Source organism: Ambystoma mexicanum, chromosome 3q, assembly GCF_040938575.1.
Source record: "Ambystoma mexicanum isolate Mex_15411 chromosome 3q, UKY_AmexF1_1, whole genome shotgun sequence".
NCBI lineage: Eukaryota > Metazoa > Chordata > Amphibia > Caudata > Ambystomatidae > Ambystoma > Ambystoma mexicanum.
This window is the reverse complement of record NC_090926.1, coordinates 745,543,784-745,566,927: the sequence shown is the minus strand read 5'-3', so window position 1 is coordinate 745,566,927 and position 23,144 is coordinate 745,543,784. Positions and strand designations below refer to the sequence as shown.

General features: G+C 46.6%; 1 protein-coding gene across 6 annotated transcripts in view; it reads right to left on the bottom strand.

Annotated features, from left to right (window-relative positions):
• RNF157 (ring finger protein 157) overlaps positions 1-23,144 on the bottom strand; it is a 1,722,220-nt gene that overhangs the window by 262,955 nt on the left and 1,436,121 nt on the right. The gene's annotated exons all lie outside the window — the stretch shown is intronic.

Below are 23,144 nucleotides of genomic sequence, written 5' to 3'. Positions count from 1 at the left end.
CACGTTTCTCTGTGCAGTGTCACTTAACACGAAGGTGGATGGTCAGGCATTAAAAAATACATTAGTCAGATCCTTATCTCTATCTGGGCGCCAAGAACAGTGCAGAATTAGCTGCTTCCTCCGACGCCCTACAACAACAAAGGCTTAAAAAGACCATCATAGGGGAATATGGTCGGTTTATGAAGGGCAGTTCATAGGAACGGAAACAAACAGCCTGAGCGGGTACTGAGGAAAGTTTTGAAAACTGGAAATGTGACCTACAATGAGAACCAATTAAGGGTTTGCTGAGTGAGGAAAAAGCTATGCAAGCCCTGCTAGAACACCTTCTAGAGTGGCAGATGGTTTATCTAGATAGACGAGACAAGATTAATCACCTCAAGTGTCTCCCAGGCTAGGAGAACTGTATTCACATAGTACTCATAAAATACAAATTTTAGTTTTAATTTCTGATGGTGGTGTGGCATTTTCCATATAGTTATGTGGAGCCCAAGTCCCCTTCAACTGGGTTGAATGATTGTGGTAGTGAAAAAGTCCCAGGACCTTCTTGCCCCTTTCGCTAAAGTCTCCATTACATGCACAATACTTACAGACCCACTGGTATGGGCAGTACTGAGCAGGTAGTGTTGGCGATAACTCAAGTTGCAGCAGCTCCTCGTCTCACTTGGGTACACTATGTCAAGTATGCCCCATGAAGAAATCAGTAAAATGAACTGCTGTTCTGAGAATGAACCCCCCCCCCGAACTAAGTGTCCAGTCATGTCCCCTGGGTAGTAATAATTAGGTGGTTTTTCAGAACCACTACTCGTGTAGGGGTTCTGAGAAGCCAACCTCCATGGACTTGCAATGGTTGATTACAAAAGTCCAACCAACTTCCCTTCGTAACTAAGCAGAGCAGTATGGCAAAACTAAGGACATCAGGGTTTTGGCATAAAGTACTGGTAACACATACAGAAGACTGCCCACACAGGTAAATGGGAATGCACATATTTGTTTAACAACATGCGTGCGTTAAGTTAGAATATCACAAGAAAGTAAAACAAACAGATACACACACATTCAAAAAGAGATTAGTGGCCAATGGAGGACATACCATACTTTAAAATGAGGAGTTATAGGTCAAAGCTGTTGCAATGAACAAATATTGGGGGAAAAGATGTTTAGATAAGTTTGAAAAACGGCCTTCCGAAATAAGGCAGCACCCTCCCTAAGCTAGAAACGAAACTAGTGTTCATCAACATTTAAGGTAAGTAGCAAGGCTGTGGTTGCTTTGGGCAGAGTTTTAAATGTTATTCAAATGTTTCCCATATAAGAAAATGGGCTCAATGTAATAGTAGTGGCTAAGTCAGTGACACGTTGGATAGTATAAATAGGATTCTCATCTATGAACTGGGCAGCTACCAATCCTGATCGTCAAAGATGGCTCTTGACAGTATCCTTGCTCCCACGTTCCTCCGAACAAGGGAGGGCTGCAGGGAAGAACTTTAAGCCCAAGCTTAACAAATGCGGACCAGCGAAACTTCAAAACAGCTATGCAACCAGCCACTCAATCCCCGATCAGAATAGATAGCGATCCCTGGTAAGACAGTGCCATTGGGGGCAACTGCTCTCACTATAAGTTGAGAGGTTACGGTTGTAGGGGTTGCAAGTGCAGAGTATTCTTTGTTTGACAACTTTAATTGTTGGGTATGTTGAGTCTGCAGTCTCTGTCAGCAACCACACAGTTCCCAAGACCACCAAGCTAGCCTCTGGATTAATTAAGAACTCCTTATGATCCACAGATGTGATAAACAGACGTGAACCCACACAGAAAACAGCATCAACAGAGCAGAAGTATCCCAGGCTCCAAGATGCAAGCGCACTGCAGGTTTCACAGAACCAGGCTCGTGAGGTCCATTCAAAAAGAAAAGTGCCCTTTTCGGATGGCAGACTTACAACTCCAGGCCCAAAACTCTAGGACAAATACACTGGCAGTGCAGGACTGGCAAATTGTTAGACCCAACTGTGGAAGGGAGACAGGCATTATGCGTGCACACAAAACACACACTCTCGTAGGTTTTGGCCACAACCTGGGTAATGACCACACATAGCCATTTACTACTCCTACCTAGGAGGTAGACGGCTAAAAGGACAATGACGCACAAAGACAGAGATTCAAAATTGGCCAGTCATTCGGAAAACTCTAGTGAACAAAATGCTACATTGCAGTAAAAAAAATAAAAGGTGCACAGAAGTGTACCCGAAAAGTGTGAAGTAAAGCGCCTACTGCCACAGCATGTCTGTGCTTCCCAAAGTATGAGAAGAATGTTCAAAGCAAAAAAAGAATGGGAAAACCTGGTTACCTTGCAGTACTATTGTAAAGGGTGGTAGTAATGAAACGGACAAGGTCCCCCTGTATTGGTAAACCAAAAAACTATAACCAGTGCCTCCAAATGAAATGAGTTAAGCAAAGAAGTGAGGATGAAAAGGGACCTCACTCCCAAAGGCCAGGGGTTCCACAATGAAGTAGATGAGAAAGAGGCAAAAATCAACTAGGTTTACCTGGTGCACAAGTAATTGAAAAACAAGCATTGGCAATATGAATAATTTTAGCTTTTGTATACGCATTTGACAGATGTTCCCATCATTTGCAGACCTTATGCAACATATCAGTATATCATACACACTTCGAAAACATGGTGCACTTAGCTCTCAGTTGAAACTTATTTTCAGGGTGTCGCACGCCCTTTATTAGCGATAGGGCAAGCCTCTCTCTGTCCCCTCACCCTAGATAGGTGTCCCATCACCGTCATCTAGGGACATTTAGCTCCATGAGGGTACAGTTAGTATGGCTGAAGGGACATTCAGGTTGTATACGATTACATGACTAATTAAATAGCAGTCAAGTGTTCCTGTACAGCGTTTGTTTGAATAAGATAGGGTTTTTGTACAGGTTGCAGACCCATCCATAGACCTTTACTGTGTTTACTGCACTCCTTTTATACCCATTATCGTTAAGGAGCCTAATCAAAATGTTTAAGCCTTTTAATCACTGCAGGCAGTTTCATACAAACAGAACACTTCCTGCAGGATCTACAGCAAATGCATGAAACATTTGTCAGATGTTCTACCCTGTAGTGAGCAGCTTTCCATGTGCCCCTCTCTGCTTGAGACTGTCCTAGGAACATTGATTCATTCAGAATTATTTTAATAATTGGCAACACTTTCTTTAATGTGTATTTGCATAAAAAGGGTGGTTTGGTAAAAGTCCTGCGTGACTTGTCTTCCCTGGATGTTGCGTTCGCCCTAGTGGGCTGCGGGGGGTGTGCACATTGGTCCTAACGAAGACTGGAAAACTGCTCTTGGTGCCCCCCTATTCTTGGATGCTGCAGAGATGCTTGGTACTGTGTGTGGATGGCCAGCCTGGTACACTGAAGCAAAAGTGAATAGATACTCTGCAGCGCTGCCTAGGACTACTTTTCTGCAGCCCGTTGTGCGCTCGGAACTCTACTGGGAACCGGGTCCGCCTCTGCTTTTGCATATACTTGGAATAATATCCCCAACCAAGGGTAAGGGCAAAACGACGATCATGGATTCAGTTGCCAACACAGGCAAGCCCCATGAGCCTGCAACACATACAGAGGCGTGTGCTCCCAACATGGGCTCCCAGGAAGACGTGGTACTGGCTGCAATAGCAGCGCTGAGGTCCTCATTGGAGATGAAAATAGAAAAGGTCAAATTGGACGTTCAGTTCAGTCAAGACATCCGACAGCTAGCCAAGAGAGTTACAAAGGTCTGAGATGGAACTGAAGGGAACGCAGGACTCCACAAAGGACCTCGAGACTCGAATGCAGGAACTGGAGAGAAAGAATACAGCTTTGGAGCTTTGGGCTGAGGAAGCCGAGGGGAGGGCCCAATGGAACAACGTACGGCTGCCTGGGCTCCCAGAGGGCTTGGAGGGCTCGGACCCCACTCAATACATCGAGAACTTACTAACTGCAGGAAATAGGGCAAGCTCACCGCTCGCTACAGAAGAGACCCCCCTCCGGGATCACATCCCAGACCTGTCATTGCAAAGATTTTGAACTTCCGAGATAGGGAGGTGAGGCTGAAACACTCCAGGGAAGGTGGTGAAATCCAGAGAGACAACTCTACAATTGCCATCTATCCAGACTACACGCCAGTGCTCCAAAGGGCCAGGAACTCCTTTGTGCCGGTCAAGGCGAGACTCAGGCACCTAAATATTTCATACATGCTCATGTACCCTGCCAGGCTCAAAACCATCAATAAGGGCAGGGCACACTTTCTTGACACCCCTGCAGCTGCTAACATGTGGCTGGAGCCCAACAACTTGGATAGTGGGGACGACCCTAACAGTTGACATGGCTGGTGCCACGGTTGAGGCGGGCTGCATGATTTGGGAGGTTATGACACCCTGGCACCCCCTGTAACGTTAACTGACGTTGAGAAATTTGTGGGATACAGCTGAGTGTGGGGGATTCGCAGCTACGCCCCAGTGGTCATCCCCTAGATTGGCGCAACTGGTATATTTGATTATAAACTTCTTGTTGACCCGTATGTGATATACGTAGTTTGCACCCGTCTCAACAAATGGCTGTGCATACGATGGGAGTGACGACTGACCACCCACCACTGGGCTCTGTTAGAACGCTCCGCACATAGGCTGGTGGCTGGTCTGTTGCTGGCTCCCATTACCCGATACGATGGCTTGGATAGGCTATAGAGGTACGGGTGCGTTTTAGCACGGTACACTTCGTGCAGTAGCTGGGCAAATCTATATTCTTTTGTTTGCTATGTTATTGGTTCTATGTCATCCACGCATTTTGTCTGGCTGGTCGGGTGGGAACTGGGTGAAAAGACACTTTGGGCAGACACATGACTTGGGGCTTGGATTGGAAGGTGGGGGGGTTACTGTTGAGTTCATACACAGTCTGGTTCGTGGATGACTATGACTCTCATTAAGGTTTTGACCTGGAACGTGGAACGTGGTGGGTTGCGTATCACCGGGAATGCTTCTTCCTATGGGGTTGTGATTTTAACTACTAGTGACCCTTGTGCTTGAGAGATCCCTCCCCCCATCCCTGCGGGAGGTCCGTCGTCAGCGACCCCTGCACTTAATGTGGCACTGACCAACTTTCGATTTCGTAGATGCCTGGAGAGAGCTGAACCCTGAGAGTAGGGGTTATTCCTTCTATTGTTCACTGCATACCCTGTATACCAAGATTGATTACATCTTTGTTGGGCGGCATCAGATGGCTGACGTAAGTGAGGCTGAATACCTGGGTCGAACAACATCAGATCACTCCCCTCTGGTGGTTGCTTGGAATATAAGGAGTACGAGGCCCCCCTTCCCGATGTGGCGTATGCCAGCGGATGCCTTGACTGACCACATTTTTATGGATAAGTTACAGACGATGCTGGCAGAACTTTTCAACATAATGTGAGCAGTGTGGAGAAGTGGGCCACAGTGTAAAGAAGAGGGCCACAGTGTGGGAAGCCCTGAAGGTGGTGGTCAGGGGGGATGTTATTGTTAGTGCTGGGGCATCCAAAGAACGTTTAAGGTGGAATTGGAAACCCTGGGAGATGAAATCCGCGACCTGGAGACCCCGAGTGCGGGTCTGCAGCTTGGTGAAGAGAGATTTGGCCAAAACATGGTGCCGCTGCTTTGGACGCGTGGAAACGGTTATCTAAATCCGACTACGTTGCAAGAACCACCAGAGCACATGCAGAGGGAGATAGGCCGGGCAGGCTCTTATTGTGGCTCTGTAGGCGGGAACACCCTGGACACGACCACCATGCTGAGAGAGGAGAATGGTGACATATGCAGGATACAATTTGGAATCAAAATTATCACTAAATATTATTCCCAACTATATAGTCATGTAGAGCGGGTTCCCACAGAAGATGGGTTGGAAGCCCTGTCACTAATGGTGCTCCCCAAGCTAGATGAGACACAGCAGGCCACATTAGACCAACCCATCGCTCCTGAAGTGCGTGATGCGATTGCTTTACTCGCTAGACACTGGCTTCCGTGTTGCTCAAGGGCTTTGAGGAAGCTTACTCCAAGGGTGCACTCATGGCAAGTATGCGGGAGACCCTGGTGGTCCCGAGACCTAAACCAGGGAAGCTCACAGAAAGATGCAAATCGTACCGACCCCTGACCATGCTCAATTATATGAAAATATTGGCCACAATAATGGCAGGGCGGCTCCGCAGAGTGATTGCTGGTCTAATAGACCAGCGACCAGACCGGTTTTGTACCGGGCCGAAGCACTGCCTTGAATCTGTGTCGTTTGCAGCATATTATTGCACAGACCAATGAATGTCCGCAACAGTGCGTAGTAGCATCGCTAGATGCGATCAAAGCTTTCGGTTCGCTTTATTGGGAATGGCTGTTTGCAGTACTGCAGGGGTTTGGGGAACAGTTTATACAATGGGTAAGGATCCTGTATGCATCACTGACTGCCAGGGTGAAATCTGGTGTCAGCGGCGTGGGACATTCAAAGGGGGGCATGCCAAGGATGCCTGCTATCGCCCATGTTGTATATGTATTGGCGCTGGAGCCCCTAGCGGTCTACTTACACCAAGAATTCTTAGAGGCGGGCATTTCGGTTGGTGGTACCAGACACTTAATATTGTTGTATGCTGACGACATCCTGCTGTATATAAGGGAACTGCAATATAATTTTCCAATGGTCATGGAAGTACTGGACAACTTTGCTAAATTGTATGGGATATCCTTTAACAGGGAGAAGTCTTGCCTTTTCCCGCGGGCGGGACTCCGCAGGGTTGAGGCTAATACTTTACAGAGACTGGGGCTCCCATGGGAGGTGGATTCTTTTAGAAACTTGGCTATACATATCATGCACACGCCGGAAGACATGCACACACGCAACACTGCTGGGGTAGTGAAAGGGCTGCGAAAGTCAATGTCCTTTTGGTCTAGGCTCCCACTCTCATTGATAGGTAGGGTGGCGATTATAAAAATGATTGTCCTGCCTAGATTGTTGTACTTCTTTACCAATATCCATCACTTTATCAACGTGTCTTACTGCACTCCTTGGTTAGGTGATTTTTATGGGGCTCACCCCCGCATAGGATTGCCCTCGCTACACTGCGTCTGCCCTACAAGGAGGGTGGCATGCAGCTCCAGAATCTGGAATGTTGAGTCGCTACTGCTACAGCAGCTGGTGACCCCCGCTCGCCTCAAAGATGTGATGTGACTACCGCTGAACTGCCTAAACTATACACCCGATATTGGTTAACATGGGCAGGAAGGTCTAGAACACTGACATTATTAAAGATTGACCGCCCTTACTCACCTGATATACCGATAGCGGCGAATGTATGTAGTAACAGGGAAGATCTTGTGGTGGCACAACGCTGGGAGGGCTGGGGAATTTCTACTTGGGGCGAAATGGCAAATTTAAAGAACTATACACTGTGGTTGAGCAGTCTGGACTGCCCAGAGGGCAGTTCTTGTGATACATGCTAATAGCGGTAGTGGCTAAACAGAAATGGTCTAGGTGGCCTGAGGAACGGGTGGCAAATGTACTGCTGGCTTTAATGTACTGGAGGACGGCTGGTGTCTTGTCTCCAGACTGTATGGTTGTCTAACTGATAGGCCTAACCCAAGGGGGCTCTAGGTTGAAACTGTTCTGGGAATCTGACTTCGGGTTGGAGATTTCCCAGGGAGGTGTCTAGGAATGCCCACTTCAAAACTGATCCAAATAAATGTACTTCCCCGCACCTATATGACACCTAGTAAAGTGGCCAAATTTAATAGAGGCAAAAAGTCAACCTGTCAATGGTGTCGTGGTGATGGTGCCGGCTTGGTCTACATGTTTTGGAGTTGCGCAAAGGTGCAGGGGTCTGGGCTTGCATTGAACAAGCGTGTAGGAAAGCTGGGGTCAAGAGATACTCCTGGAATACAATGGAGTGCTTACTAAGTGCATACCCGAGGAATAGCACGCATAAGCGCATCATTAAGTTGATGGATTTGGCACGCATTCTCAGTAAACGCTGCATTGCTATGTCATGGAAGGCAGCTGGGGGCCCGCAATATCTACACTGGCACAGGGAATTTGAGATTTGTGCTGAGGCGGAGTGTGGGTCAGGTCGGCACAGAGCCTAGATGCGACCTCAAGTGGGGCTTATGAGTCTTGGAACCTATTGGTTTGGGATATTTTTCACCCCTCGGATGATAAGCCGCCGTGAGTACTCTATCATTGCTTAGGATGTTGCACGGATAGCTGAATTCTCCGCTCTCCTGGCCCCGCCTACCTGCACTAACATCCCTTGATTGAGCAAGAGCTTAATCATTATAGACCAAGTGCGTATGATTGGAATGTTGCTGGACTCCTTACTCCTGGCCTGACCATGGAAATTGTAATGCAAAGACCTAGTTAACATGCGTGGAGAACCACTGTTTTGTTGTTTGACTTGTTGGTTTACTATGTTGGCAGATTGTTCAAACTGCACGCGCTAATTTATACTTACAACTCACGCACAATGTTTTCATTCACTACTGTATGTTAACAAATGCCATTAAACAAATTTTAAAATAAATCATCACTGTCACTGAGCAGTTTTCCTGGATCCTGAACCATTTCTGAGTGTGAGTTGGAGTCGATAGTCAGTATGTCAGCTGCAGCTGGCAGCAGCTCGAGAACGACTGTCATTGTAGATTGCGAATATAGTTGGCTAAAGCAATACTGCTAAAATACTCCAACACGGTCGCAAAGCTCCCATATATCTGGCCATGTTTGCGGCCCACTGCTTCATCCATCACACTATTTCCCCATCCTCCCAACATTTAATAGGGGTTTCCTTGCTAGAGGAAAATCTGATGAGACTGAGTTTAGATCACTATAACAAATATAAATAGTTCCAAGAAGCGCAGCAATGTAATTCAGCTGGTTAAGACAACAGTTGCGTGAATTGGTTCGCCATAGGGTTGCAAGCACCAATCCATCACACAAAAAGCCAGATATGCTCAAAGCCTGGGCGAGGGGAACCAGTGTGAGTGAGTGTGTGTGTGTGTTTCATGCCTTAAATGGGAAATCTGATTGAAAAATAAAGAGCCAGATTGAGCTTTAATAACATGGTCAGTCACAGATGTGTTTGTAGTCCCAATGATCAAGTTGGAGCTTCTAAGTAATGACAGGATAACATAGCCCGTCAAGTGGCACAGCGAGTACATTGTGCAGAGCCTGCTAACGCAGGTTCGAATCCCGGCGGGGCCAAACTCAGCATTCATCCTTCTGAGGTCGATAAATGAGCACCACACACCGTGGGTAATAATAATCAGCGCACAGATACCTGAGGGTTCGTAGTGCTATATAAATACCAAATTATTATTATACTAGTTTAACCCAATGTTAAGTCAGCAAATTCACATGAAACTGGCAACAGGTACTGATTTTACCCCAATCTCTACTTGTTTTGCTAATCTAGTAAGTATTAAACGCTGAGTTAGCATGGGTCTACGACAGACAAGTTGCACAGTGTTTCCTGTAGCAGGCACATTAACCCACATTAGCCCAGTGGTCTACGTCGCCCAGTGGTCGAAGTGAGTGGGAGCGGTTGGGAGCAGTGCTCCTCTACTTTTTTTAAGGAAGTTTTACCATTCCTATACTTTTATTTTAAAAAGAAACCGTTCCGGAATGGTTTCTTTTTAAAATAAAAGTATAGGAAGAAGTTGAGACTTGCACTTTCACTGCAACACACTGAACGTTTCCTTAAGCAGCAGGTGCATGTGTTTCAGGGTTTGTATTGTGTGTGGGAGGGGGCATGGTTATGGGCTTTGTGGGCAGTGGGTGCATGCCAGCAAGGAACATAGTTCACTACTTCTTTTTGTACACTTCGACCACTGACGTCGCCCATGTAACTGGCATATATTACTAAGTAGGACTGTAAGTTTGTGAGAAGCAATGACTATACACAGGTGCCCTTATCAAGTTTTATTTACTGTATTTTTTTCATTTAGTACTAATAGTGAGATAAACAAAACAATGATATAGTTAATTGTGTATAAAAGTGGGCTCACCCAAATATTTGCGACATATATTTTGATAAACAATCTTGTCACTGAGAGAAAACGGTCACATCAAAGGTGCACAACCAGAAGGTGCACTTAATTTCCTAAACACCACGCTAACCCATCACAGATACACCAACATAACTTTCCTCTTTCCTTAAGCACTACTCTGACAGAAACCACAGACAACCACACACATAATCACTGCAGCAAACTGTTAGTCCTCAACAAACAAGTTAACCACTACCACAGACAGCCCACAAAATATCTAGAAACTGTACACCCCACAGAGAGCCTTATCTTTTCAGATCTGCACACATTAACATTGCAGCAAAGCAATCTTATCCTGCTCCCCCATTACTAAATGAAAATTAAATTACTTGCAGATCCTGAGGAGCCTAGAAACTGTGGAAGCAAGCATGCTATTCATATTCTATAGCATAACAGGGCATAGAAAAGTGTTTCAATCCTTCATTGGGGCACAATTCTGAGTAGCCCAAGCAACTTCAGTTACTGGCAGCAGAGGAGGAAATAAATGCAGACTCTGCTGCAGTCCCCACTAAACACACTTCTCTGGTGCACTGAATGGCTGGTGAGACCATCTGTCTGTCAATTATATTGATATGGTACTATGTGAGCGCCAATGCATTATAGGTCAAAGCATGGGGCACTTACAGAGGAGTATTTTGATTTTGTCCTCCAAATCATTAAACCCACTCCAGTGGTAGGGAGTCTTTTTTCATATAGTGCGAACGCAATCACTTATAAGTAATCCACTGCGTGCAGTTATGTCAGAGGGGGATTAAATTAGTTGCCCGTGATCAAACACTTTGGCTAAATAGTGAAGCTGGAATTTTTTCATTTTTTATTAAAGTTTTAGTGAACATTTCAAACACTACAGAAACAATGTTTAGAGGTAGGTATTAAGATCAACAATTCGCACACCCCTCTCCTCCCACCAACACCTCTGTACTGACATTACAATGTTCTTCCCTCCCCCTGTCCCTCCTCCCTCCTTTGAACTGAGTCTTCTCCCTCAGTTATCTCTATCTATTGGTCTCCTGGTTGTGGTGTATGAACAGTTTGTACTTTTTGAACAGTTTGTACTTTTTGGGATTGGTCGATGGTTTTGGCAAACCTATTACGGTGAGCTTCGACACAAGCGTGAGTTTACAATGTCTTGGCGTGGAGATCAAGATATTGATGTCTGGGTCCGTGCACATTGTGCAGAACAGTCTTCTAACCATTGGACAAATATTTAGCCATAAACTCTCCCCCCCCCCCCATAGCAGTTCATATGGAGCAGTTTTGCCATGGAGAGCTGCGGTTATCCTCTCCATTATACAGATGTTAGAGGCGACATTAATCCATTCTTTCTTTCCCAGTAGGTTAGCCTTCTTCTATTATCATCCTTGGCAACCTCAACCTGGGACTCAGTGACCCTAAAGATCCTACGGCACTTGATCTGGAAAACGCCCTCTCCAACTCTGGCTTCACCTTGCACATTCAAGAGCCCATGCATTCTAAAAGCAGGACCCTCGACTGGCTAGCCAGTTCTAATTGCAATATTAATGTCCTGGCCATTACCCCCTGCCTCTGGTCAGACCACCACATTATCACCTTCAATATTGAAGCCGCCCCCCGCATCCCGACTGCGATAGCGCCTGCGCTCCCAACCAGAAACAAAAAGGACATAACCAAAGAGAAACTCCTCCCTCTACTACTCCCTACACTTAAAGCGGCCACTGATTCCTGTAACGACCCGACTGCCTTAGCTGACATCTACAACTGCAGCATGCTGACAGCTATAGATTCTATAGCCCCCATCAAACGGAGGAAGGCCAAACCACGTGCACACTTGAACTCCTGGTTCACCCCACAGCTAAGAGTACTCCGTAAAACCAAACGCTGCGCTGAAAACTGATGGAAAAGCCACCCTTCTGACACGCATAAAGACGGCTTCTTCCTGGCCTCGCTCACCTACAAAGCAGCCATTATAGAGGCATAAAAAGAATCCCTTAACCATCGCATCTTGCATGCTGACTCCAACTCCAAGGAACTATTTAAGATTCTAAAAGAGCTCGAAACCCCCGTTACCCACCCCCCCCCCCCGACACCTGCATTAAAGACAGCTAATGGTGCCCAATATTCCAGCAGCGTTACTGAATAAAATCACCATGCTTCAATCTAAAATCACAGCCAAACAAATTAGCCTGAAACTGGACAATCGCCCTCCCACCCCCACAGGGGCCCTCTACCTTGACGTCCCAAACTGCAAACGATTTGCCTTCTCACTGCTCACCATTGTGGAGGTAGAAAACATTATCCTGAGGATCAAACCATCTAACTGCCAGGGCGACCCCTGCCCTGCCCCAATTATTAAGGAATCCGCCCACGATCTGGCCCCATTTATCACATCCTTCATCAACGCATCCTTTAAAACAGGAACCATCCCAGACAACCTTAAGGATGCTTGGGTGATCCCCTTGCTTAAAAAACCTTCCCTCGACCCTAGCATACCTACCTACTACCGACCCATCACCACTGTCCCGTTCCTGTTAAAAATTCTAGACCGTGCAGCATACCTGCAAATCCAAGAGCACTTGGAAGCCAATAATCTCCTGGGCCTTAGACAATCTGGCTTCCGCCCCAGACACAGAACAGAGACAGCTCTACTAGACTTAAAAACCCAGATCGAAGTGTTAAAGGACAACGGCAAACTTGCCTTGTTACTTCTACTTGACCTCTCTGCGGCCTTCGACTTGGTCAATCACCAAATCCTATGCAAGCATCTTCATTCGGCCGCCCATTTCTCACCATCAGCCACTGCCTGGATCAAATCATTCTTGAGTAATAGATCTATGCGGGTCTTCTCTCAATCTGCAGCTGCAGATCCCTCCCCGATTCACTGCGGCGTCCCCCAGGGCTCTTGTGTGTCGCCAACGCTCTATAACGTTTTCACAAAACCACTCCTTGATGTACTTGACTATCTGGGTGTCTCCTATACGAACTACGCTGATGACACCCAGATACTCATACCCATCACTGGTGACTAAGTGGCTGACACTAAGGCCCTGAATGAGGTCTACCTGGTCATTCAAGCCTGGATGGCTCAACACCAGTTACCCCTCAACGATGACAAGACTGAGCTCCTCATCCTGGGCACTACACAACATCTTAGTAAACTTGAGCCATCCTACCGACCATTGATCATCGATGGCAACACCATCCAAGTCTCGAAAGACACCAAAACCTTAGGTGTCTATCTTGACGCCACTCTATCACTATCCCGACAAACAAACGCAGTCAGATCCTCCTCAGCATAACCCTGCAAACTCATTACAGCTTGCAGGCCATTTCTGACTACTCCCAACACGGTCACTTTGGCCAGAACTCTCATCATGTCCAAAATTGACTATGGGAGCGCCCTCTACCTTGGAACGAGACAAGAGAACTTGAACAAACTGCAAATTACCCAAAACAACGCTATCAGAGCAGCCCTAAACATCCCTCGAAATCACCACATCTCGGAATCCAGATCCAAACTACACCGGCTACCGGTCAAACAAAGAATATCACTGAAAGCCTTAGGCCTCACCCACAAATGCCTAGCTAACCAAGCCCCACCATACCTCTGTAGCCGGTTATCCCGTCACGCACCTACCCGCCCGCAAAGAACGGCTCAGACCCATTGTCTAACCATTCCGAGGTTCGAACTACAAAAGGCGGGTGGATTTAGCTTCCCCGTCCTAGCCTCCAAGCTTCGGAATGCCCTCCCTCTCACCATCGGATCTGAAGAAAGCTTTAGCGTCTTCAAATCTAAAACCAAATCTTGGCTCTTCAACCAGCCATGATGCCCGGACCAATCCCGGGAAACGCTTGCCTTAATCCTCGGTCTGTAAATATGTATACTGCTGTTGCTTCGAATACTTGGTACTGTTAATGTGTTGAATTTATGTAATTGTATGCTTATGCAACCATGTCTGAAGTTGCGCCCTGATGCCTCCTGGCCTGATGGTGCGCGTTACAAATAAAACAAATTACAAAAATTACAAATTATTGCATCACAGGACAAGCCCATGCTGCCAGCAGGCGTGACACTGCTACCCCCGCCATTCTCTGAAAATCCCCCTCTGACACCTCCATTGCAAATAGTATGAGAAAAGGTTCATTAATACATTGGATCCTGTCCAGTTCCCTTATCAATCCCAAGACTTCATCCCAAAACACCCTGATACAGGGGCATCCCCATCACATATGCCAGTAATCAGCCCACTCACCACATTGACGCCAGCACAGGGGACTAGCTGACTGGAACATCTTCGATAACCTAAGCGGGTTATATTGCCATCTGTGTAGAAGCTTAATAGCATGCAGTTTGTACTGGCTTGCTATCCATGTCTGCAAAGCTCCTTGGCATATTTTCCCCCACAGGTCAGAATCTATTTCAGATCTGAAATCCCTTTCCCATCTGAGCCTCAGATTTGCAGTCGACCCCTTCCCCGCTTCTATTAAAGCCCTGTACATGGCAGAGATTAGAATCTTTGATTCTCTTTGTTTGTCTAGAAGCTCTTCGAAAGGGGTGAGGTCTCTCTGAATCTGCTCTCTCCACTTGTCCCTCGTAAAGATCCCTTTAATCTGAAGGAAGGAAAAGACCGGAAGGGTACACATCGCCAATGCCTCCTCCAGGTCTGTGATTGTAACCCCAGGTGCCCATAAATGACTCAAGGGAGATGGCCATGAAGTGATCCCACGCAATTCCAGACTGTTCCCGCCAGATCTCCCCTATGGTGCCCAGTACTGGGTGGTCCCCTATTCTGGATGTGAGTTTGCTTCTCGGGACCCATAGGCTTTCTTGGACCGTGGCCGGGGACAGAATGAGCTTGTCCAAGTCTATCCATTGAAGTACTTCTGTCCTCTCAGGTGGGGGACAAGGACCCTTAACTGTACCGCCTCATAATACACCAGTAGATTCGGCAGGCCCACCCCACCTTTTCCTTGGGCAATGTTAGGACCTTGTATGATACTCTAGCCTTCTTTCCCTCCCATAGAAGCCTCAGGATTGCCCTCTTAACCTCATGAAAAAAGGGTTGCAGGAGGCAAATTTGGAGCATTTTAAAAGGGGTACAAGAATCTGGGCAGACACCATCTTCACGGCATTAAGTGTCCCAAGCCATGATATGGTGAGTTTGTCCCATTTTTCGAGGTCGGCCGGAAGTATGAGAGAAGGAGAGGGAAGTTAGCATCGTATAAGGCACCTGTATCCCTCGTAAAATTAATCCCCAGATATCGGATCATGAAACCCAGTGGGGCAAATCTGCTGGTCTCTCCCCGGACAGGTTTTTGCAGTGGGAATAAAATTGACTTGGCCTAGTTGATCGTAAAGCCAGATAATGCCCCATACTGTTCAATCAGTTGGATTGCCCTAGGTATTGATGTCAGAGGGTTCTGCACGTGTAATAGCAGGTCATCCGCGTATAAAGCCACTTTATATTTTCTCCCACCCACCTTGAGCCCCTCCACCTGTTGATCTCCTCTAAGTCTCTGGGCCAGAGGTTCAAGGCAGAGGGCAAACAATATCGCTGAGGGGGGGGTAACCCTGCCGCGTTCCTCTGCTTAGGTCAAACCAATCGGGAATAATCCCCATTAACCGCCACTGATGCTGTGGGGGAAGTGTACTCCCTTCCTGAACCCCAGCACCCAGTCCCACTTTGCCCAGGACCACCTCTAGGAAACCCCATTCGACCCTATCAAACGCCTTCTTTGCGTCCACTGTGAAGAGGACCGGGTCACCTTCCATGTTAAGTTACTCGTGGATCAAGTGCAATGTCTTCCGCATTGTATCTGCGCCATGTCGCCACATTATAAATCCGACCTGATCAGAGTGTAACGGACAAGGCATATATGTCTCGAGTCTCGCTGCCAGCACCCTCGTGCAGATCTTGGCGTTGATGTTTAGTAAAGATATGGGGTGGTAGGACCCACACCTTTTGGGGTGCCTGCCTTCTTTGGGGATCACTGTGATGAGTGGCGTGAGAAAGAGTCTGGGGCATCACCTGTTTCGGGAATATCATTAAAAAGCTCCACCATGAAGGGGAGGAGAGAAATGACTTGTAAAAACAGGCAGTGTAACCATCCTCTCGCTGAGCCATCCCCAGCGGTAGTCTCTTCACGGCCCTCTTTATCTTTTCTGCAGTGATTGGGGCAACAAGTTCTTCAGCCTCCTCACGGGAGACTTTTGGCATCTGTATGTTTGCCAATTAACTGTCTATTCCCGACCGTTCCTGGCCGGTCTCTGATTTATATATTGTCTTGTAGAATTTTGCGAACGCTTTGGGGATTCCCTCTGTCTTTAAGTCCTGGCCTCCTCCTTCTCCCTCTATGGATGACACTGAACGCTCGGCGCGCTGTCCCCCAAGTCTGGCGGCCAGCATTGCATTCGCCTTGTCTCCCTTCTCATAGAACTTCTGTTTAAGAAACTGTAGTTTCCAAACTATCTGGCCTTCCTCTAGCAGTCGGAACTCCTCTTTTATGCCTGGCTTCCTGGACCCTAATCTCTCTCTCCTCTGTGGCGTTCCGTACCACCCTATCCAGGTGGGCTATCTCCTCTCTCACTCTGCCTTCTATTAGAGCCCTCTCTCCCTTTTTCCTGGCCCGTTCCTTAATCAGGATCCCCCGCCATGTCGCCTTTCCCGCTTCCCACACCGTCGTCCTCTCGACCTCGACCGTGTAGTCTATCCTGGTGAAAGTGCCATGGGGTGCCGAATAAAAGGTGTATCCCTTCTAATTCGGGTGGAAACTCTGCCATGCATCCCGTAGCCCATAGGTCTCCAGCATTTCCCTGATCCCATAATCCCCCCCGCCCACCATTCAAGTGGGTCTTGTGTTTCAGGGTTACCCACCTGTCTAGTTTGACAGAGGTTGAAATCCCCTCCCCCCCCCCAGGATTAGGTGCCCAGAGGCCTCTAACATTATTTTTGGGAGGGTTTGCTGCAGAAACCGTGATTGACCCATATTAGGCGAGTATGCCATTGCCAGTGTGAAGGTCACTTTATGGTGCCTACAATCATCAGAGCCCCACCCTCCACATCTGCCCTGGCCACCTCCATTTTCAGTCCCCTCCTGATGAGAATCCCCATTCCTGCTTTCCGCAGGGAGCCTGAGCCCCAGTATTCTACTCCCAATCTCGTACTCAGGATCCTACGTTCCTCCCCTCATGCATATCTGGTCTCCTGTAGGAACAATACATCAAGTCCCATTCTTCGAAACTCTGGTCACCAGAGACCTTTTTGTGGGAGAGTTCAATCCCTTAACATTTAGAGTTCCCACCTTGATGAGGCCACCCCTTTGCAAGCCTGGGTCTAACATCATTTCTGCTTTAATGCACCTGGCGACCCCTCGGTCACCCCCGGCTGCCAAGCCCAATATTCAGCACCCAGGTCACCACTTACATTCTGCTTGAAGAAGATCTCGTTCATGCCCTTACCGCTCTCCTTGACCACTAGGTTTTGCTTTCTCCAGGGTTCTGCCCTTGTCGCTGTAGTTGTGGAATTGAGCTAAGACAGTCCTCGGGCCACCAGACGATCCCCCTGCTCTATGTATCCAGTCAATCTTTGCCTCATTAATGGAGTCATCTTCATATAAAAGCTTCATAATAACGTGAAGTGTTCTTTTCTTTACAAGTCTTGTTCGGACACTCCTTTATATGGGATGCAGAAGAGTCTCAGGTTGTTCCGTCGTTCACGATTTTCCAAATTGTCCATCTTTAGGCGGAATTCTTCCTCCCTGATCTCCATTTCAGTTATTCTCTGATCCATCTGCGTCTCCAGAGTTTTGATTGTTTTCAACACCTTCAAGTCTCTCCTCCATCTTGTTGATCCTCCGAGTGATCTTATCGACATTACCAGCAATGTCCGCCCTCATGCTCGTGATTTCCTCCAGCAGGGCTGCCACATCACCCTTGGTGGCCGCCGAATTGGACCCTGAGGTAGCCATGGTGGGTTTATTAGGAGCCTCCAATTCTGAGTGAAGGGGGGCATTCCTATGTGCTGCCAACTTCTGCCTTATTTCCATACACTCAGTTTCTGGCGTCTATGCGTCATCCCCTGTTCTTTTTTTTTGGGGAACATTTTTATTTGTATTTTTTTTATTTGTATTGAGCAGTTGGCCCTGGGGCATCTGGGCGCAACCATTAACACATCTCAAAAGCATAACATAACATAGCATTATAAACAAATGCACACAAACCAATACAGTTGTACTGAATAAATAAAAAAAGAAGAGAAAAGGGAAAGAGAGAATTTTTAAAAAATTTAAAAATCCCAACACATTTATAAAAACCAAGGTCATGAACCATGCGAGTGACATTACTAATTCTTGACAGTTAAAATGATACATGAATGATTACTTATCTTTGCAAAGGCCAGCTCGATTCTGAATGCAAGATTAGGTCAAATCTGCATTCAAGAAGGCCTTCCAGATCTTACCAAAAATTGGCATTTTCCTTTGCACTGAATAGATCACACTTTCAATATTACATGTACAATGCATCTCCTCCAACCAATTGTTTATTGACTCATAACAAGCAGACTTCCAGTTTCGTAGGATTAACTTCTTCACCACCTTGGCCCCTTTTAAAATCCATGTGGTCCCATGTTTTTTCCGTTCAGCTCTCCTCGCCTCTGAATAGTTCTCACACCCTCAGTGTTGCGGTTCTATCTGTGGTCTGGTTTCTCCTTGGTCTCAAAGTTTGTTCAACCATTCCTGTAGCGGGCCCAGGCCACAGGGGAGCAGCCGCGCCGTTGGGCAGGCAGCGTTCTTCTTAAACAAGCACTTTGTGTACTCGTAACTCCGTAGTATCCTGGTTTTCTGTATCTTAATTCCTGCCCCCGTGTTGGGCACACGCCTCTATATCGGGGGCCTCCACCACGAGGTAACAGTGGCAGGGGAGTAATGAGGTCACCACACTTCATGGAAAATAGTCTCTCCTCTCTGTTCCGCCGGTGGCCGGTGGGCGCTTCTCCGTGGGGCCTTTCCCTTCACAGGGGGACTATAAAGGGTCTACCACCTACTCCTGTCCTTCTGGGCTGTAGCTATGGTTGCGTCCATTATCCATCTGGGCAAAGCCTTGGAGGAGGGCATGCGCCCCAATGCTGGGGGCCCAACCCTCCCGCAGAACAAGTTTGCAGTGTTGTTCAGACAGTCAGTAAGCGCCCCCTGCTCGGCTCAAAGCCGGCGGTCAATGTGAGGTGCCAAGGATCCCGTAGTTGACCTGCCTCTGCCCCTTCGGTGATCCCAGGTGGATTTCAGTGAAACCGCTGTCTTCACACCCTCTGAAGGCGCTGCACGTGGATGGAGTAGTCCCTGGAGCTTAAGTGGGAGGTCTGCGTTGGCTTTTCCTTGGGCAACTTTCTATCCCCTGCCTTCAACGTATGACAATGCGACGCTCCAAACGCTCCGCTGCTGTCTTCCGATGCGTGGGCTCCCTGCGCTCTAAGGTGGGCTGCCCACACCTTTTTTTGGGGCCCTGAAGTGATCAGAAATTGGGCCATGTCCAGGGTCTTCTCTTCGTCTTGGCACAGAGTGCTCCCCTTCAGGGGAGCCTCGTTGGGGGTGTAGCGCCCAAGGCTTTACCACCCCTTCTGTGGACAATCCAACCTCCCTGGCGCAGGACAGGGCAACACGCCCGTCAGTGAATTGGGGCTGGCGTCAGGGGGATTATGGAAGTGTACCCTAAAAGGCCTCCATGAAAACAAAACCTGTTTGTTCACCAAGGTCTAGCCCAATTGACTGGGTTGTACCTATTGGTATTGTATACAAAACTGTAAACAGTAAAGTGTCTTTGGGTGCTGTCTTTTCACTTTTGAGAAATATATGTAAATTAAAATACTCATGGCCAGATATCTGATTGACCTGGATGAAATTTGAAGATAGTGTCTGTCTTGTGTAGGAGTATAACAAGAAATGTATGCGTGATTTCCCACCCTGATTCTTTTGTGACTATTTTGAATTATAGACCTTACCATGGCCATGGGTTGGAATGGCCGGGGAAAGAATCAAACAGCACCCAAAGGTTATGGGTTTCCCCTCAGATTCTGAGTCTCAATATACCTTCCCCCTTGTATCCAATCCCTTATATCTCACATGACAATCGTTTTGGCTTTCTGTGCCACCTAATAGCCAAAAAGAATGAAATACACCTACTATGACAGCTCAAGAAATCATGGTGGTGCATGCCTCTAAGATTTCACTAGAGAAAGTGTTTACTCAAAACCATCCAAAGCTGAGACTTGCAAGCTCTCATTCTTTAACCTTTTGAGTGTCCTACCTACTTAGAAAAACTTTGGGCCTGATTCACTGAAGTGTTTTATAATGGTGCAATCCCATAGGAAAACATTCTGTGAATCAGGCCCTTTGTTGGAGGGTCACTAGGACTTTGGCCAGGAATTACTTCTCCATCAGCCCCAAATTAGAACATTTGCATGCCTTGAGGCAAAATGAGAATTTGTTTTTAGCAAGTATATAAACAGACACAGGGCATTGACACAGTTTAAGACTATTGTGTTGAAGGAAACGGGGAGCCCAGGAAGGTAAGCAGGGAAGTTTGTAGGCAGGCGCAGATCAGTTAAAAACAAAGAAAATTCAGTAACATTCAAAAAGGGCAGTAGGCATGGTGTATTCAGTCACACTGGAGATAAATGGAGATTATGGAGACACGTGGAGATTGTGAAGTGGCAAATAGTTCTAGGGAATGACCACACAGTTGGTCTTACTTGTGGCAGTTGCTCCACTACCTTCCTTTTGGATGATGCAAGAATGTCAGAGGCCTACAGAGTTGAGAGGTGAAAGGGGAGGTGTGAGTGTATAAGTACAACAGAGTAAGAACATATGATCGCTGCCTTGATCAACTCAGTCGATCTCAGACGGAACTAGAAAACGAGTATGTTTCCAGAAGCATGGGTGCGGAGTAAGCAGAGGATGCAATTCTGTCCCACTAACCCGTTAATGTAACACAAACTGATACATAGGCTGCAATAGAGCGAGAGCACCTTGGAGCTTTAAACAGTTACAACGCACCAACAGCATTGCTGCAGACACGGGCTTGGAGAGCGTTTCACACCTAACAAGGGAATATTTAGCCCAGACGGAAGTATGCAACAACTGGAGCCCAGTACTTGGTGACATGGATGGCGGCATAACACTGCTAGGTTTTATATCCGTGACACTGCTGACATTACAAGTGAATTGCCAGAGATGCTCCCGGTTAATTGATCTGCAATTAAAATCAGTTTCCCTCATCATTGGGGGGGGTCGTTTAAAGAATTCTGGTTCTTTGTTGGTCCTGAGGAAGGCGAAGCTACATCTTCAAATTGCCCTAACGTATATTCCCCGGTGTTGGAATTATAAACACTGGAGAGGAAGCACCACAGCCCCAATGTTGGAAAGTGTGCTTTATAGGATACATAGACCACTGAACCTATAAATCGTTGTCTTAGGTTGAGTTTGTTGATGAGAATTGCAAGATATAGCTAGAGAGGCATATACTAAGACTAGGCCACCTTAAGTAACACGATTGATACAGGGCCACGCACTGTAGGCTATCTGAACCTTCTTTTTCTTCCCCACTTTTTTGTATTAAATTTAATTGTTGATATATTCTTCTTATCGTTAGTATATATGTGATTGTCTATTGTTTTGTATATCTGGGAACAGGTTTTAATTCATTGTGACAGATTGATATAAAATAAATACCTTTTTTGGTACAATTATGAAAATATAATTTAAGCATGAATGTGTTTGGTTCTTCCCATTTAGAAGAAGAAATCCTGGAGCATAAATTAGAATGCCAGGACGAGCTCATAAAATTGTACAAGGAGTTCATATTAGTTAAACTGTGCAACATTATAGCAATTAGGTTCCACTGTAAAATTAGTTTCCTGTCAGGACACTCTAGTATGCTTTTGATTATTCGAACAGCCAGCTGACTGAATCTAAAGGCAATGTGAATAAACTGCAGACATTGCAGAATCGGGGCGTTCGGGCTATCCTTGGTTTGAGCAAATCCGAACATATTAATCTCAAAGCGCTCACTACATTGGCTACCTGTCAAACATCTGATTCAGCATAAGGTACTGTCTCTAACGCTAAAAAGCATTTTAGACACGGCCCCCCAAGAGTACTTGAGGGATAGTCTACAGATTAAAACATCCACAAGAACCCAATGCTCAATTGATAGTACCTTGCTTCATCAACCCTGTTTAAAACTCACTAAATATTGGGGTACAAGTTTTGACATCTAGGCACCAAGAGTCTGGAATGAACTTCCCTCTTTACTTTGTGATCTCACTTGTCCACTCAGATTTAAAGGATTGAAGAAGTAAGTTTTTAATAAAGGAATGGACTCAGTAGGACGCCTCTTTTTGTTGTTCTGTACTCTTCTGTCCTGCGTTTGTGTAGGCACCCTGAGGCCTTAGGGTGTGGGGTGCCTTATACAAGCATTAAAATAAAGAAATAACTGAAACTACTCCACAGTCTCATGCCCTTTACACCCATCCAAGCAAGGTGGACTGTGAAGCCACTTGGTTGCAGATGAGTTTCTTACCTTGAGCAACTCGTTTCTCCCAACGCCACAAATGGGGAGCAAGCCATTAAACTAGATCCAACTATGCTATGGGCACTGCAAACTGAGACTGAGTCACATTTCACAATCAGGAGGTGATATCCTCCCACTCTGCATCTACACGGGCGACAGACAGACCATCAAGCCGATGTCTGTCAATCATGAACAGGGTAGCAACTACAATCACTTAGCGATAAAATACTCATTGGTGCACAACACATTTAGCGAAATTACCTTGAAGTATACTTTACACCTATTTGTTACCCGATTTCAACCATTAACATTTAGGGAACAGATAATCCTTGCTACGAGAACATGCGACAATGAATTCACTAAGCACGAGGAGTGACTTACCCGATCATATTACCCCATCATGATAATTAGGAAGAAACCTGATTCAACAGTGACCTAGCATAGGTGGCGCCCTTTAAGGAGAGGATCCTCCAGGGCCCCGATAGGGCAATGCATAAAAAGAGTCATTCCTTACCT